Genomic DNA, 15,370 nt, shown 5'->3' with positions numbered 1-15,370 from the left:
AAAATTTCTCGGAAAGCAACAGTTGTGATTAGAGGATCAAGAAAAGAGGGCTGGGTTTGAGATAGGTCTGCACCCACGCTGATACAATGCCCTCTGGTCGTCTACTCGAGACATTCTGGAGAACCCTTCTCTGTAGGGAACGGAAGCGTTCCCTCGTCTGTGCTTTTTATTATTCTTCTAAAAGCCTGTCCTCTGTTGTGAAGTGTTTAATAAGACACGTCTAACCTTGACACGTAAGTTTCACCGTACCTAATGTAAAAGTGCCAGGCCTCTGTAATGGATGGTGAAATAAGTGAGGCAACAGGCTTTTCAGTTGTCCAATTGTAGACAAAACAACCGTCGATTAGGACTCAAGTGACCATGTTTGACCTTTTCTCTTTTTTCAGTGCAAAAGCAAACGAATGAACTGCACTGATGCCTTTGGTTAATCCTCAGCGATGCTGTCTCGTCCTCTGGTTACGTGTCTTCTGCTACCTCGTTCGTCGAGCCGAGCTCAATTTCATTCGTTTGGAAAATGTACAAAAGGCGCACGTCATGAGTGACGTTGATGATGATGATAATAATGATGGTAATGACAGTGATTTATAATAAAATTGACATAATAAAAAGAGGAACTAAGCTCTCGAGACTCAATTCGGAGAGTAGGTCTTCTCCTCAGCATGTTTTTGAAGTTAACGGAGCTGGCCAGTAACCACAGGGTTACCTATTCAGAATCCCTGATGGGACTATTATGTTGCGTCGGTATGTACTCCAAACCAGCCTCGGAGCATATCCAGCTACAGCAGAGAATAAAACTTTTTTATTTTTTAAATAACTCTACACAGATGAACAAGATTTTTTTTTCTTCGTATAACGGTCATTGTTGTGTGTGTTTGTGATTGACTATCTTCTGTACCCCCCCCCCCCCCCCCCACCCCTCGCCCCTGTGTGTGATAAAGAAGAGCAAGTCCAAGCCTGTGAGCACTCTCAGATCTCTCTTCTTCTCTATTCACCCACGTCGTCTGCTCACTGACAGGCCTGGTGATTGATGGACCCACAGGTTAGCCGAGACTACTCACCCACACGGCACGGGAACCGCATACAGAGCCGCGGACATTTCTCCCTCCTCCATCCCTCCTCCCTCCCTCCCTCCCTCCCTCCCTCCCTCCCTCCCTCCCTCCCTCCCTCCCTCCCTCCCTCCCTCCCTCCCTCCTTACTTCTAACCACTCGTCACTCTGCTCTGGAACACAGGATGAGGAGAGGATGGTTTATCATAGAGAGAAAGAAAAAAGCTTTTCCATGTCATCGTGCTGGGGACCAGATTATCGCGGTTGATTATTCTAATAGATGCTTTAGCGATTATTCGGTTTTTGTCAACTTATTAATTTGCTTAGGCATTGCAAGACATGAGCGCAATGTTTAACAAAAGTTAATATTTGGCGTAGATTGAACCCACTGCCATTACTTTGGTTTGTCGGTTGATCCGCGTGAATTTATGATTGTGAAACGATGTGTTTTTTTCTTCTTCAGAAAAACAGTCCAGGAAAGGTTTTTAAGTTTGAAAGGGGAAGAATCAGTTGGCAAATTTGAAAGATGACATGGATGAGTTTGTTGTTTAACATTGCTAAACATTTAACTAAACCATTGCTAAACCAACTATATGCAGCCAGAGGACGAATATAAATCGCAGCTAATGTAGGATTGTAATCAGTCTGAGCAATGTTTATTTAGTAAATGTTGTTAATACGAGCACAATGTTGGAAGACGCGGTTCAATACTCCTAGAGGAATGCGTTGGGGGTATGAAGCTTCAGTGGCTCAGACCGCACAGATTGCCATAATAATTAGTCCTCAACAATGACGAGCAAATGACCACGGGTTCTCTTTGTTCTGGAACAAGAAAAGATTTGGGCAATTTCTTCACAGCTACTTAACTTGTTACCACCTTTCTGCCCCCCAGGGTGCCCTGATCTCTTGTCGTGATGTTACCACCTTTCTGCCCCCCAGGGTGCCCTGATCTCTTGTCATGATGTTACCACCTTTCTGCCCCCCAGGGTGCCCTGATCTCTCGTTGTGATGTTACCACCTTTCTGCCCCCCAGGGTGCCCTGATCTCTTGTCGTGATGTTACCACCTTTCTGCCCCCCAGGGTGCCCTGATCTCTTGTCATGATGTTACCACCTTTCTGCCCCCCAGGGTGCCCTGATCTCTTGTCATGATGTTACCACCTTTCTGCCCCCCAGGGTGCCCTGATCTCTTGTCGTGATGTTACCACCTTTCTGCCCCCCAGGGTGCCCTGATCTCTTGTCATGATGTTACCACCTTTCTGCCCCCCAGGGTGCCCTGATCTCTTGTCATGATGTTACCACCTTTCTGCCCCCCAGGGTGCCCTGATCTCTTGTCATGATGTTACCACCTTTCTGCCCCCCAGGGTGCCCTGATCTCTTGTCATGATGTTACCACCTTTCTGCCCCCCAGGGTGCCCTGATCTCTTGTTGTGACGTTGCAGAGAAACCCATCTATAGGAATGTACTCCATTGGGAGGGAAAATGGACGGGTGATGTATTTCTCGACTGCTCTTGAGTCTCCACATCTCCTGCAGCTCTAGGAAAATGTATTCAGTATTAATAGATCGCTCCTAGCTTTGTCTGTGGTTCATGCAGCTGTTGTCCCTATGAACCAAAGCCTTCTAATATACATTTCTCTCTAAGATCAGATAAGATAAGATATTTCTTTATTGATCCCCTTGGGGATCGGGTGTCATAGCAGGAGGGGGGAGGGGGAGGGGAGGTACAGGTATGGACAGGGTGTTGTTTAAATGGAGTAAACTATATAATTATTAACTCTGAATATAAAAATATGAGAAAAATAAACGTTCAGATGAGGGTCTGTATGCTCTACATTACATCTATATTATATGTTACAATAAATATAGGCAATAAAGAATTTGAATCTGAATATATACAGTACTATGAGTAAGTATCATCCAGTATGCACTGCAGTGTCAATATCATAACATGCAGTATCAAGTACAAAATGACTGGAAAACGGGAGAGGAAAAAAGCGTTGATTCAAGGCGCCGCGGCTCGTCGTGACGTGAACACATGAGACGTCTATTTACTGTAGGTGCTTTATTGTCCCTTTTCAGTGAATTAATTTGGAATAACATTACAAACAAAACTGGATACAAATACATGACACCTCAACAAATAACAAACAAACAAACAAACACCAATCATATCCCAGTATTGCAGTCCCTTAATAAGTTATCGGCTAGTCTAACCACAGTGCATGATGTAATGGTCCACTGACCAGACCCGCTGGACAGAGCTGTAAAAAGAGGGTAACCTGGTGTCCATACTCAGTGAGACAGGCCAGCGTCGGGCCATCTGATCTGGTGGACGGCCATGAAGGGTTCTGGTGGAGGTCTTTACAGGAAGCAGCAGGGGAGACGTCGTATGACTGGAAGTGTTGTGCGTCAGGGAAGCTGCACGGGAGGAAGCTACCCTGGCGGGGGGGGGGGGGGCTTTGCAGAAGGAGTGCAGCCAGAACACCAGCTGACACGCATCAGGATCTATGCACTCTGCTGGCCCCAATGTACTTAACACACATTGACCTACTTTCACTTTATACCAGCGCACTAATAATAGGAATAATTATTATCGTTATTATTTATAGAGAGAGAGCACTTAAAAAGTGTTGTAAAAAAGAAAATGGAACAAAACGATACCATAAACAAACCAAGGGAGGACTATGCGACTTGTGTTATATGACTATATAAGGTAGACTTACGAATCTTTACAAATATACATAAAACCAGTAACACTATAGACTTGAAGGTACTCTAACTATTTCAAAGTCCAAGTGTAAATGCACAAGCACGTGTAAATTTTCTAGCACACACACGCGCACGCACGCACGCACACACACACACACACACACACAGTCACACACACACACACACACACACACACACACACACACACACACACACACACACACACACACACACACTCATTCACTCACTGTATAGGTTCAAGCGGTGTGTCCATCCTTCTGTTAAGATAACATCCAGTGCCCGGAGCAGTGTGTGATTTTACCCCCAGATCACACCGCTTCTCACCAGCTTGACGCGCCCTGTAGTAGTGAGGAGCATCTTCAATAGCGAGAAGGAGACACGCCCCGCTGGGGGTCAGGCATTTGTGTTACCGCCGGGCCTCGGAGAGGTCACAGGTCACAGTCCAGAGGCCAACGTCCGACCCTGTGCCCTGGCCGAGGGGATGACGGGAGCCCACGCGCACCTCACCTGTCACACTTAGGCTGTTCTGCTCCGCGTTATCACTGACCCAACTCCCCAAGTCGTCACCCCGTTGATCAATGACCAAAGACATTCCCTCAATTATGTTGTTATTGTCAGTGAGTTTGTATAAGATAAGATAAGTTGATCCCTTGGGGAAATGTGGGTGTCATAGCAGCATGGGGGAGGGGGAGGTACGTACAGGGTAATGGTGGAAAGGCATACATTATAGGTAATACAATTAGATCTGAATATAAAAAATATGAGGAAAAATAAACCGTGTAAACTATATAATTAGCTCTGCATATAAAAATATGAGGAAAAATAAACCGTGTAAACTATATAATTAGCTCTGAATATAGGAATGTGAGGAAAAATTAACCGTGTAAAGTTTAAACTATATAATTAGCTCTGAATATATAAATATGAGAAAAATAAACAGTGTAAACAAAGGTGCAGATGAGGGTCTGGTATAGGTGTCTTGGTTCTCAGTGGCGCAAAACGGACGGCAGTGTAAGGTGCTCAGTGTGTGGTCTGGTGCACACACACACACACACACACTGGCCTTTCACCCGGGTTTGACAATGCTGTAACCTTTGGACTGGAAAGAGACATGCTCTTGGGAAAGGCGAGGGGAGGGATAGATTGCCTTTCACTGGAGCGGTAGATATAGGTCTTTGAAGGACCAGCCATGCAGAACAGATGAGACATCCAAAGCAGGTCTTTTAGTGTTTGTCTTGGCTTTATAATAGAGCTGTCACACCCTTATTTGGACAGGCTAAGCCATTATGTCATTTGCTTTTTAGGGTCAAAATATTATTGCTGTGGTCCCCCTGAGACTAAAATTAATATATCTCTCGTTCTCGGATTAGCGTATAGTTTCGTAATTCTAGACACTGTTCCATAATTGGTGATTTCTGTAGATTTTCAGCGTAGGGCATTTGTGACTCTTCAGCAGTCGAGGTAACTCTGTATTTTGCTTAATGTACAGTAAATCTTGGAACGTGGTCAATGTTGAGAAGCCCACCAAATTTTTATGCATGCATCCAAAAGGCCAGATTGCAGATTGCAAGGTGGAATTCTTAAAGCAACACGCCAACTTTTGGGCAATTTGCCATCTACCCTGGAGTTAGACAAGCAGATACATACCCTTTTCTGGACATTACAGACATACACGGGTCACAACATGTTTACAGGAACGTTTTGGGAGTTGTATTTGGAGTGTATTTTCGTGACTGTTGGGAACTAGGCAACACTGGCACACCTACTTCCAGTGAATGACGCTAAGCTAGGCTAATGGTGCGGCTGTCCCTAAGCCTAATGCATGCACAGAGAAGAAAAGGGTAATGTATCTGCTTGTCTAACTCCAGGGTAGGTGGCAAATAAGCACATTTCCCCAAAAGTTGGCGTGTTCCTTTAAGCCATTCTTCAAACCTCCGGGGTGTTTTTTATCAGCAGTTATACATCTGGATTTACAGACATAGTCCAACATAGATGATTGCAGTAATTAATGCAGTCAGGCTGCTGGGAAACGTCAGGAGAGGTTTACTAACACCATAAAAATCTCGTCAGCGTGTTGACCGTTACTCAGGAACGTCAAGGTACTTGTAATGGCAAATTAGGTCAGTGAGGAGGGAATAGGAGCCTCTTGTTTCAGATCCCCGCCACATACAGTACTGAGGAAACAATTTTAGAGCGATTATGTCACACCAAGTCATTCTTGGGAGCCGATGATGGCGTTATTAAAATGGTATAGAGCGGTTGTAAAAACGAGATGGATGGACTGGCATACAAATCCAGAAATGCCTTGGAAATTGTCACCCCGCCTGCAGCCTTGGTGTCCGGCCGCAAAACTCTAGCTTCTTTTAGAGAGGCCTCCTCCTTTATGCTCTTTGGAGCTATTGGAGCCCGTGGAACAGTAGCACCGTAGAAGGATGGAACGTTATTGTAAGGGGTCTGCAGGGAACACTGGGGTCACTGAAGTGTGCAGATAGAGGGGAAAAGGTTGGGAAAACCCTCCAGACGCCCACTTCTTCTGGGACCTTTCTAGCAGATGTCAGTTTCGCCATTTTCAAAGGCATGTCGGTTGAATTTGTATTGATATTTTGAAATGTTATGGTCTTTTTGTACCACTATGTTAAATAGTTAATGAAAGGTTGAGTTTTGCTCTTTGTTTCCTTCATTTTAACGGGGGCTTGCTGTGTTGGTGACAACCGAACAAGGCAGATGAAACGGCTATTAGGAATGTCCAGTTTTAAACTCTGACCTGGACGTCCCCGAGGGGGGCGGGGGGGGGGGGGGGGGGGGGGGGGGGGGCGGAGACTCCACCACGAGGGCTGTCGGATAACGACGCCTTCTCTCACCTCCACCCCTCTCTGTGGTTTTAACACCCCTCAAATGGCCAGCGATCCCTTTTGCCACAGCGACTCGAGGAATGCCCGCAATGAAAGCACACTTACATGGTCAGCTTTACTAGGTGCCCCTTTAACGACCACCTTTAACCCTTTCACTAAAACACTACAGAAGGTTAACCCTTTACTATCACATCACACTACAGACGGTTAACCGTCTGTAGTGTGATAGTAAAGGGTTAACCTTCTGTAGTGTTAGTGAAAGGGTTAACCCTTTGGCGTGTGGCAGTGAAAGGGTTAACCTTCTGTATTGTCGCAGTGAAAGGGTTAACCATTTGGTAGTGCGGTAGTGAAAGGGTTAATCAGCAGAACATTTGACCTCAGCCAGACATCGGTTCAGTCTTGCCTCGTTGTCTCGTTCCGCTTATAGCTTCGTCCCCGTTGTTGTCCCCCTCCTCCTCTCGCACAGGAGTCCCTTCGACCGAACAGAAGAGTGTGGAATGACTCCCTACTCTTGGGGCCATGTTGCATACATGACAGGCGACGGTGTCATCGCCCCCATAGCCTGCCGTGTCAGCATTTGTACCGGTTGATGTTCCCACGCCCCCCCCCCCCCCCCAAAGCGACTGGCTCACGTATAGATGGAACGTTCGGCTTCAGACAAGTAATGGAGAACAGGACTCACATTCACGCGCCGGGGTTCCACGCCAAGTTCAGCTGCTGTGTGAGAGAGAACCTGACAGGTTTCACTAAACTCTAAAGTAAAGAAAGATGCAAGTCTTTTGTTTCCAAATTCTCTCACGACTGCCGTCGGGCTAATCCTCACCTGCTTCAGTTGCGGAAGGAAGGTTCCCGTCCTGGAGCACGCCCCCCCCCCCCATTGAAATGACTTTTAAATGCATCGAATCAAATGAATCTGCCAGTGGCTTTTGAACGCGGTACAATGAGCAGGGTTAAGCCCCGCCCCCGTGGCCCACTCAACAACAGCCTCCCTCGCACGTTCTGGGGAGACGACACAGGTGCAGGGCGGGGGTGCTCCTTGTTTCTGTCTTATAACCTCCGTGAATCCAGGTTCCCAAGCACCTCCACGTGTGCCCTTTGGACCTCCCCCACGCCCTGTAAAAGATGTTGGATATTTCCACACCTCCCTGTTTCAGAGCTGTAGACAAAAGCCATGGGGGAGGGGGATGGGGAGGGGAAGGGGAGGCTGCAGTAGTTTCCATTCAGACCTCAATAAAACAAAGTCCTCACTCAGGTTGAGATACCCCAGGACTTTCAAACGGCCCCCGACCGCAGCCGTCTCCCACTGTGCCACAGCGGTCGCTGCGGTGACGTGGAGATGATGAAGCCAGCAGATGTTAAAAGGTCACGGCGTACCGCGGTAAATCCCCCAGGTGACCCCTACTTCCTGACCCCGGAAGGCGAAACCTCGGATGTTCCGAGGCTTTTGCAATTCATCCGAAATGTACTTCTCATTTTAGAAGTCTAAACGCAGGTCTCTGACTAATAAGGGGGGGGGGGGGCGCAGTGGGCAAACGGCAGAAGACCCCATGAGAACGTCTCCTGTTCTTTGGTGTAAAGTGTAACAACTTTGGCCTCACAAGCTACATATGGATCAGTCTTGTGTTCAAATGGAAGGCTTTGAAGCGAGGCCTTCTTTGATACAATGTGCCGTTGTCTTAAAGTAACTGATTTTCCTAACGCAACCATGAAATAGAACTCTGCTTTAAACTCTGCTTTAGAACTTGCTGTGGAAAACCAGTATAGGGTTTATAGAGTTTAGCTTAGATGCTCATTAAGACCACAGCAATTTGGCTAAAGTGATCAATTTTGAATAATGGTCTTTGGAAAGCAAACTGAGGTTTGGGCAGTATTTTGCTGGGAAACGATTCAAGTTTGACAACACAGCATAGGCTGATATGACCAAACAAACAACAAGATATTGAACAAATATGGTATTTAAATGGAGGATGATCTTTCTGTACTGTATGTAAAGAGGTTAGCTAATTTTGACTTAAAGGACTTAAACAAGCTTTTAACAGGATTCATCAAGAGGCTCTGGTTTGCAAAACCCTCCAGGATCAGTGTATCGGGTCTATTCTTCAGTCTTCTACTTATCTCATGTCCCCTTTGTCACTTTCACCCACACTTTCATATGCAGCTTTTTTATTTCAATTAAATCTTTTTTTTGTATCTACTTTTTTCCCCATTTTCTATTTTTCTCCCATCCCAATTACGTATTATCCAATTCTACCCTCCCCTGTCTCGAACGTTGTTAGACCATGCCTCCCACTGGTCGGCTGCAATGTGGACGAAGCCTTGCATCACGTGTCCCCTCCGGTACACAAGGAGGCAGCTGTCGCATCTTTTCACCTGCACAGCGCGATCTCTCAGTGGCGAGGAGTAACGCGTGGGAGGCTCACGCTGCCCCCGATACTTCCTGATTCTGCTGTACAGGCGCACCAACCGACCTGTAGGAGTCGCTGTCCACAGCGTCCAATCCCTACCCACCGGCTTTCCCACCCCCTAATACTGCCAATTGTATTAGTATGAACGACCAGCCAAGCCGGAAGCAACGCAGAGAGCTGGGCTCGAAACCAGCATATCCTGCATTAGTGGCGTGCGCCTTGCCCACTGCGCCACTTAGCCGCCTTTATTTCAATTAAATCTTTATTTTGAACTTGTAAATACATTTAAAAATAATAAAACTCAACAACAAAACTAAATATTTAAAAAAATTAAACAATATTAACTTAACAGGTCCAAAGAGGAGTAGGAAGAATACACTTGTTTAAAATATAAACCTATTTATCCTACCCCTTCTCTACTACTCAGTGATTGTGAATATACATCATTCTCAAGTCGAAATACATATAGGCCTATACATACATAAACGTCCATATATGTACACATATATTCACTATTCTGCATACATGTAAATAATATATGTACCCACAATAATAAAGTAAATAAATAATTATAAACGGTAATACCGTGCTCAACCATTTTCTCTCGCACCCTCTCTAAAGTGGTACAAACCGCCGTTACTGCCCCCTGTTGAGTTCACATGGACACATCACACGCTCGCATGGAATCATTCACATACATTCATCTTGAACTTCCTGCTTGTATGTTTGAAATACATGCCAGTGATTTCGTTTTTGTGAGATAGCAGTTGTAATAGAACTTATAAAACAACCAGCTCCTTTTTCATTTTCTTTTTTATAAATATGGTGTCAAAAAGATTTGTGATGTCAAGAAGGAGCCAAAGCACATGTATTTCACAGCTTCAAAAGGGAATACCCGCCAGCCCCGCCAGCTCCATCTTATCTCTCGGAATCTTGAAGCGTTGTTTTCATAACCCAGATCTTATTGAATTATAGCTTGATAATGTAAAACATAAGTGCTGACGTTTATAAGGTATGTATTGGCACTTTTCCCAAAAGTAATAATATCTGTGGGTGAATTTAAAGGACCATATCAGTGTTTTTGACATGTGGGTTCCAAGTCATTATTGCCTTTAATACAATAATCAAGGTGTCCTTCTCTTTTCATAATATTTTACTGTTACTGAAAAATAGAAAATGTCTGCTGATTCACAACGGTCATAGGTTTCTGTATCTGAAAATGTGTCTTAACTCAATCAGCGCCAGAGGGCGCCTGTGTACTGTGTGGCTAAAAGGCCAGCGTTCTAAAGTATAGGAATACGTGGCGGTGTTTGCAGGGCTATAACTATATTATATATTATAGCTATAGATACTATTGCCCATTTGACATTGAGTATCTATCGTTCAATTATGTGAAAAAGAAATAATTGTTTCATCCATACATTCCCGTTTTATACCGTGGTGAATATAAGTATGGTTTTAGGTTAATTCATGGGAGGCTGGTAATAGCCCCCAACGTGTATTATGCTAAATGCATTGGCATTCCGTCCCTACACACGCTACAATTAAAAAATCAAATGCATATGTATTATGTTCCATCATGAATGCATGAAAGGGTGGGGGGGGGGGGGGGGGGGTCGTTTTTTTATGCTTTGATCGTCACCAACAGAATACGTTATGGACTAGCGTTACACACATACACTCGGATCACAATGAAGGCATGCTTTGATCAATGCAAGATTGATATCATATAGCCCTTACCTTGACTAGGATCTGCCCCAAAAAGAATATTCCAATTATCTGATCGCGAGTCCCAGTATTGGTGTCGATCGTGTCGCCAACATAATCTGCCATACATCATCCATCTGGAGCATTTGACGCCCCTCAAGCCGATCGGGACAACCGCTCCCCTTGCCCGACATGGAAAAGTCCGCCCAGACCAATATAATCGACACACAGCCCAAGACACAGAGTTTCAAAGGGTGCTCGATACCGCCGCCTGGTAGGATGCGGCCGGTATTGCACTTTTGGGATCTCAGACTCATTCCCTATGATAACACCAGGCTGGATAATGAATGGAAATATCGAATAAAAGAAATAACGATGAAAACCCGACTTTTCTCGGGTTTGGCGCTCAAGCGTTGGCGATTTAACCCGACTTATCTCAGGTCTGGCGTCCATTGAGTTAAAGGGGACCTATTGTGAAAATAGCCTTTTCCTGTGTGTTGCATTGTTTTTATAGAATGGGGGGGGGGGGCTTTCCTGCAGTTCAGCTGTGACAAGAACCCTCCCGCTTGAAACAAGCCATTCAGAATAGCAGCTTCAGTTGAGGTAGTTAGTAACGCCTCGTATGTATGTGTACGTCGTCCGTGTGAAGAAATCTTGGAAAAACTTACAAAATGGCGGCTTGCTCATAAATCCTCTCTCGTCTACCTACTGTAATGTTAAACCTAAAATATGTTTCTGACAACATTTTTAACGGTAAGTTTGATATATTGCTGGATCTTGAGTCATATTTGATATGATAGTTTGATCTGAATTTTATTTGACGGTACATGCTCATTACAGGCACAGAAACAGCCCGTTGAGAACAGAGGGTTCTAGAATGTATAATCTGAGTGTTGTTTGTTGTTTTTTATTTAATTATTTAAGAAAAAAACTTCAAAGACATGTTTAGGGGACATCAAAGACCTATATTAACTTGTTGAAAAGGACTAAAACATGTCCCCTTTAAATACCACATAAACTCATGAAAGTCACCACATCTGACTAAAATGCCATGCTAACATGGGAGATTTATTCTCCTGTAAATCTTTTTCTCCCCCTGAAAAGTTGCTGTATTGCGCCTTAATATGGTGTCTAAAAAGGAGAGGAATTCTTCCTCGGGTACTGAATTATACCACAATGGCAAAACCTCTCCGAAAACAAGGGACACAGAAGATGTTATTTTAGTCAAATGTGGTGGCAGCGGTGACTCTGCAGAAAACAACAACCAAATGTTTCACTAAGGGTAAAATATGGTGGGAAAAAAGGGGCTTCTTGATTTTTGTATCGAGGCAAGATGACTTGGAGTTGGAACCCACATGTCAAAAAGACTGGTTCTTTAAAGCCCTTACAGAAGGGCCTGGAGAGTGGAGACGGGTTTGATTGGACGTTACTTTTATGTTGTCTGTCTGCAACCTTTATGGACGTCCTTTATGTTTTTTTAAATTGGGTCAGGTCTTGCTTGTACGATGAGAGACAATATTTTAAAGGTTAAAACATTGGAAAGAATGGTTTCATACTGTATCTAATCTCTCAGGTGTTAATAGATCTTAGATCTTATTTCCTCCCAATATATTATTTCCTGAGCGTAATGTTACACCAGTGTACAGCATCCTAGATGCAGAGGACAGCTGGAAGGTGTGGTGACAGCATCTCATGTGGACTAAAGGTCAAAGCAACAGTATGTTCTTGGGGAGCTCCCCCTGCAGTGCCGGCCACCTCTTAAAACGGATCAGATATTCTTGTGCCCCTCGCCCCACCCGCCTCCCCCAGATGTGACAAAAGGTCGCGAACTAGGCCTTCCTGTCTTCTGTAATATCGTCAAAGGGCTTAGAGTCTAGGAAGAGGGCATTCCGTGGGGAAATGAATGGGAGACGACATCATCACAGCACCACGTCATTGATGAGATTGATGATCAATTGTAAATAGAATATTTTCTCATTTTGTTGTCATAACTAGCCAATTTTCTAGCCTAACTTACCCTTGTTGTCCGTACACCATCAATGTGGTGGGGGGGTTTTACCCCCAAACTAACCCTGGTGAAAGGCAAATAATGTACAATATTTCGCAGGGTATCGCACAAGGTCCTTGAAGTGCTTAAAGTGCTTGATTTTTTACCAAAAAATTGAGGCCTGGAATTCCTTGAAAACAGCAAATTTTTTAACAAGGTGCTTAAAAAGTCATTGAAATTCAAATCAACCATTCGCATTGAAAGTTTTGTTCATTCATGATAAAATTGTTCTGAATCAACAAATCGCATTTTTTCAACTAATTGTCAGAAATTGGTTTTAAGCCGTAAATATTGGATCTGATCTTTTTCCAATAATAAAAAAAAAAACTTATTTAAATGTGAATTGGATCCTATTAAATGCCCTTTTAAAATGAAAAATGTTGCTTGGAAAAGTACTTGAAAGTCCTTGAATTTCATTTTGCAATGTCTGCGGGAACCCTGAATATAATTGAATAAATAATGAACAATACATGAACAGTAATGAAGAGTATAAAAATCATACAACATTTCCATAGTTGTTGTAGACCAGGGGATATAACCACAAATACAAAAAAATAAAATACAAAATACAAATAGCACACAAAAAATTGTCCGGTTATCTTGCAATTGGTTTTGCTTTGGTAATATAAATGGTTAAGAAATGGGGCAATTGGCAGTGTTTGTGGGAGTCCTGGTCGTTGCAACAGCACATCTTACAGGTTGGTCGGTGTGCCTGTTCAGCAGGGAGGGGATCTGGGGGAGATGGCATGAACCTCAGCGTGAGTTACGTTCTCCCAGTGAAGCTCCCAGCTGTCAAGTGAAAAGAAGCAGCTGGCAACTCCACATGTATCAGAGGAGGACCCTCCCCAGACGACAGCAGGGCAGCGCAGCGACCGAGAGGGAATTGGCTAGGGTTGAGCATCGTTTGTAATATAACGATTCTGATTCCAGTTCTTAATGATTCTTGATTCCAGTTCTTAATGATTCTTGATTCCAGTTCTTAATGATTCTTGATTCCGTTTTTTTACGGAACAGGGTCAAAACAGGTCAAAACGTTAATAAATCTTTACACAAGTCATATTAATATTCACAATTGACTTCATACAGTTGAACCTGTAAATTATTGCATACAGTTTAATTTGGTTTCTGTTATTAATGATTCAATAATGAATCCATTCTTTTTTTTTATGTAAGTTACTATAACTGCAACACACATAACATATAACATTACTATTAGTGTTGGTCAGGGTGTTGGGGTAGCTAGCTAGCTTAGCTCTATTCTTATGTTTGCTAACTTAAATGTCGGTGCTTCAACATCCAAGGGATGCAGCCTTTTCACCACATGCACCACAATGGAGCGTCATGTCGTTGGGTCACTGGCTTAGCAGTAGGCTGGCTACTAACATTACTAGCACTCTGCGGACATTCATCAATGAAATAACACATTAGAGTCTTTGCATTCTACACAGTTTTTACTGTGTCACTGTTGAGAATAAGACAAACGTTATTTCATTTTCACTTAATCGGCACAAAACGTCAAACATGGCAACATACACTGGTTGATTTGTACACCGGGCAGGTGAAGGTGGATCCTTACTTCGCACCAAATAAGTGTGACACAGGTGTTGCACTTTTCAGGCATTTTCAAAATAGTCTTTTGAGCGCTGCTTGCTGTGGTCCAGGATGGAGGACTCTGTCCATTCAACTCGCGCAGGAGGAAACTGTGATGGCCGTCACGGAAACTAGTGCGAGTAAAATTAATTTAATGGGAACCGATCATGAGAATCTAAATTTAAAATGTCAATTTGGAAAAAAATTATCCGATGCCCAATCCTAGAATTGGCATAATGCCAAAATTGGGGAATGGCAGAAAAGGTGATAAGGCAAAAAAAAATTAAACATTATATCAACAGTGTAAACGCTGATTTAGCAGAATTTTACTGGAAACTGTTTATTTACAACATCAGTTAAACATAAGATAAGATATTCCTTTATTGATCCCCTTTGGGGCGTCATAGCAGCATGGGGGAGTGGTATGTGGGAGGTACAGGTATGGGCAATAATAGAAAGACATACATTTAAGCAATACCATTTGAAATATGGGAAAAATAAACAGTGTAAACAATATAATTAACTCTGAATATAAAAATATGAGAAAAAGTATACACAGTATGCACAAGGTGCAGCCAGGTGAGGGGCTGTACTGCCCTTTCTACTATTTATACTGTAATATCTGCACAGACTTGGAAGGCAGATCCCAAAAATGTGGACGGCTCGGTTGGGTTTCCTTTATAGTAGAGGCCAATGGAAACGGTTGGCTACAGGCTTTAACAGGTGACTGTTGCCATGGAGATATTTTCCATGTTCTCATGGTGCCTTTTTTTCCCTTCTTTTTTTCTTTCTTTTCTTTTTACAGTCACTGACTTTTATTGACAACATGATACCACAGGCTGAGTCGTCGTCTGGTGGGCCAACAGGGCATTGGACGCATGGTTTTACAACCGTCTGCGTCTGCAGCTGGGATGACACCAAGTGGCTTCACCAGCTCCTCAAAAGGCAGCGGGGGTCGATGGTGATGAGTCGGGGGTTAGTTAGACCCACTGG

General features: G+C 43.7%; 1 protein-coding gene across 1 annotated transcript in view; it reads left to right on the top strand.

Moving 5' to 3' along the window:
* The window catches only part of LOC311236352 (ras-specific guanine nucleotide-releasing factor RalGPS1), a gene marked incomplete at its 5' end in the record, with an annotated part of 298,894 nt that overhangs the window by 155,872 nt on the left and 127,652 nt on the right, over window positions 1-15,370 (top strand).

This window comes from Notolepis coatsorum (assembly GCF_963971535.1).
Source record: "Notolepis coatsorum genome assembly, chromosome: 11".
NCBI lineage: Eukaryota > Metazoa > Chordata > Actinopteri > Aulopiformes > Paralepididae > Notolepis > Notolepis coatsorum.
This window is presented reverse-complemented; position numbering and strand designations above follow the sequence as displayed.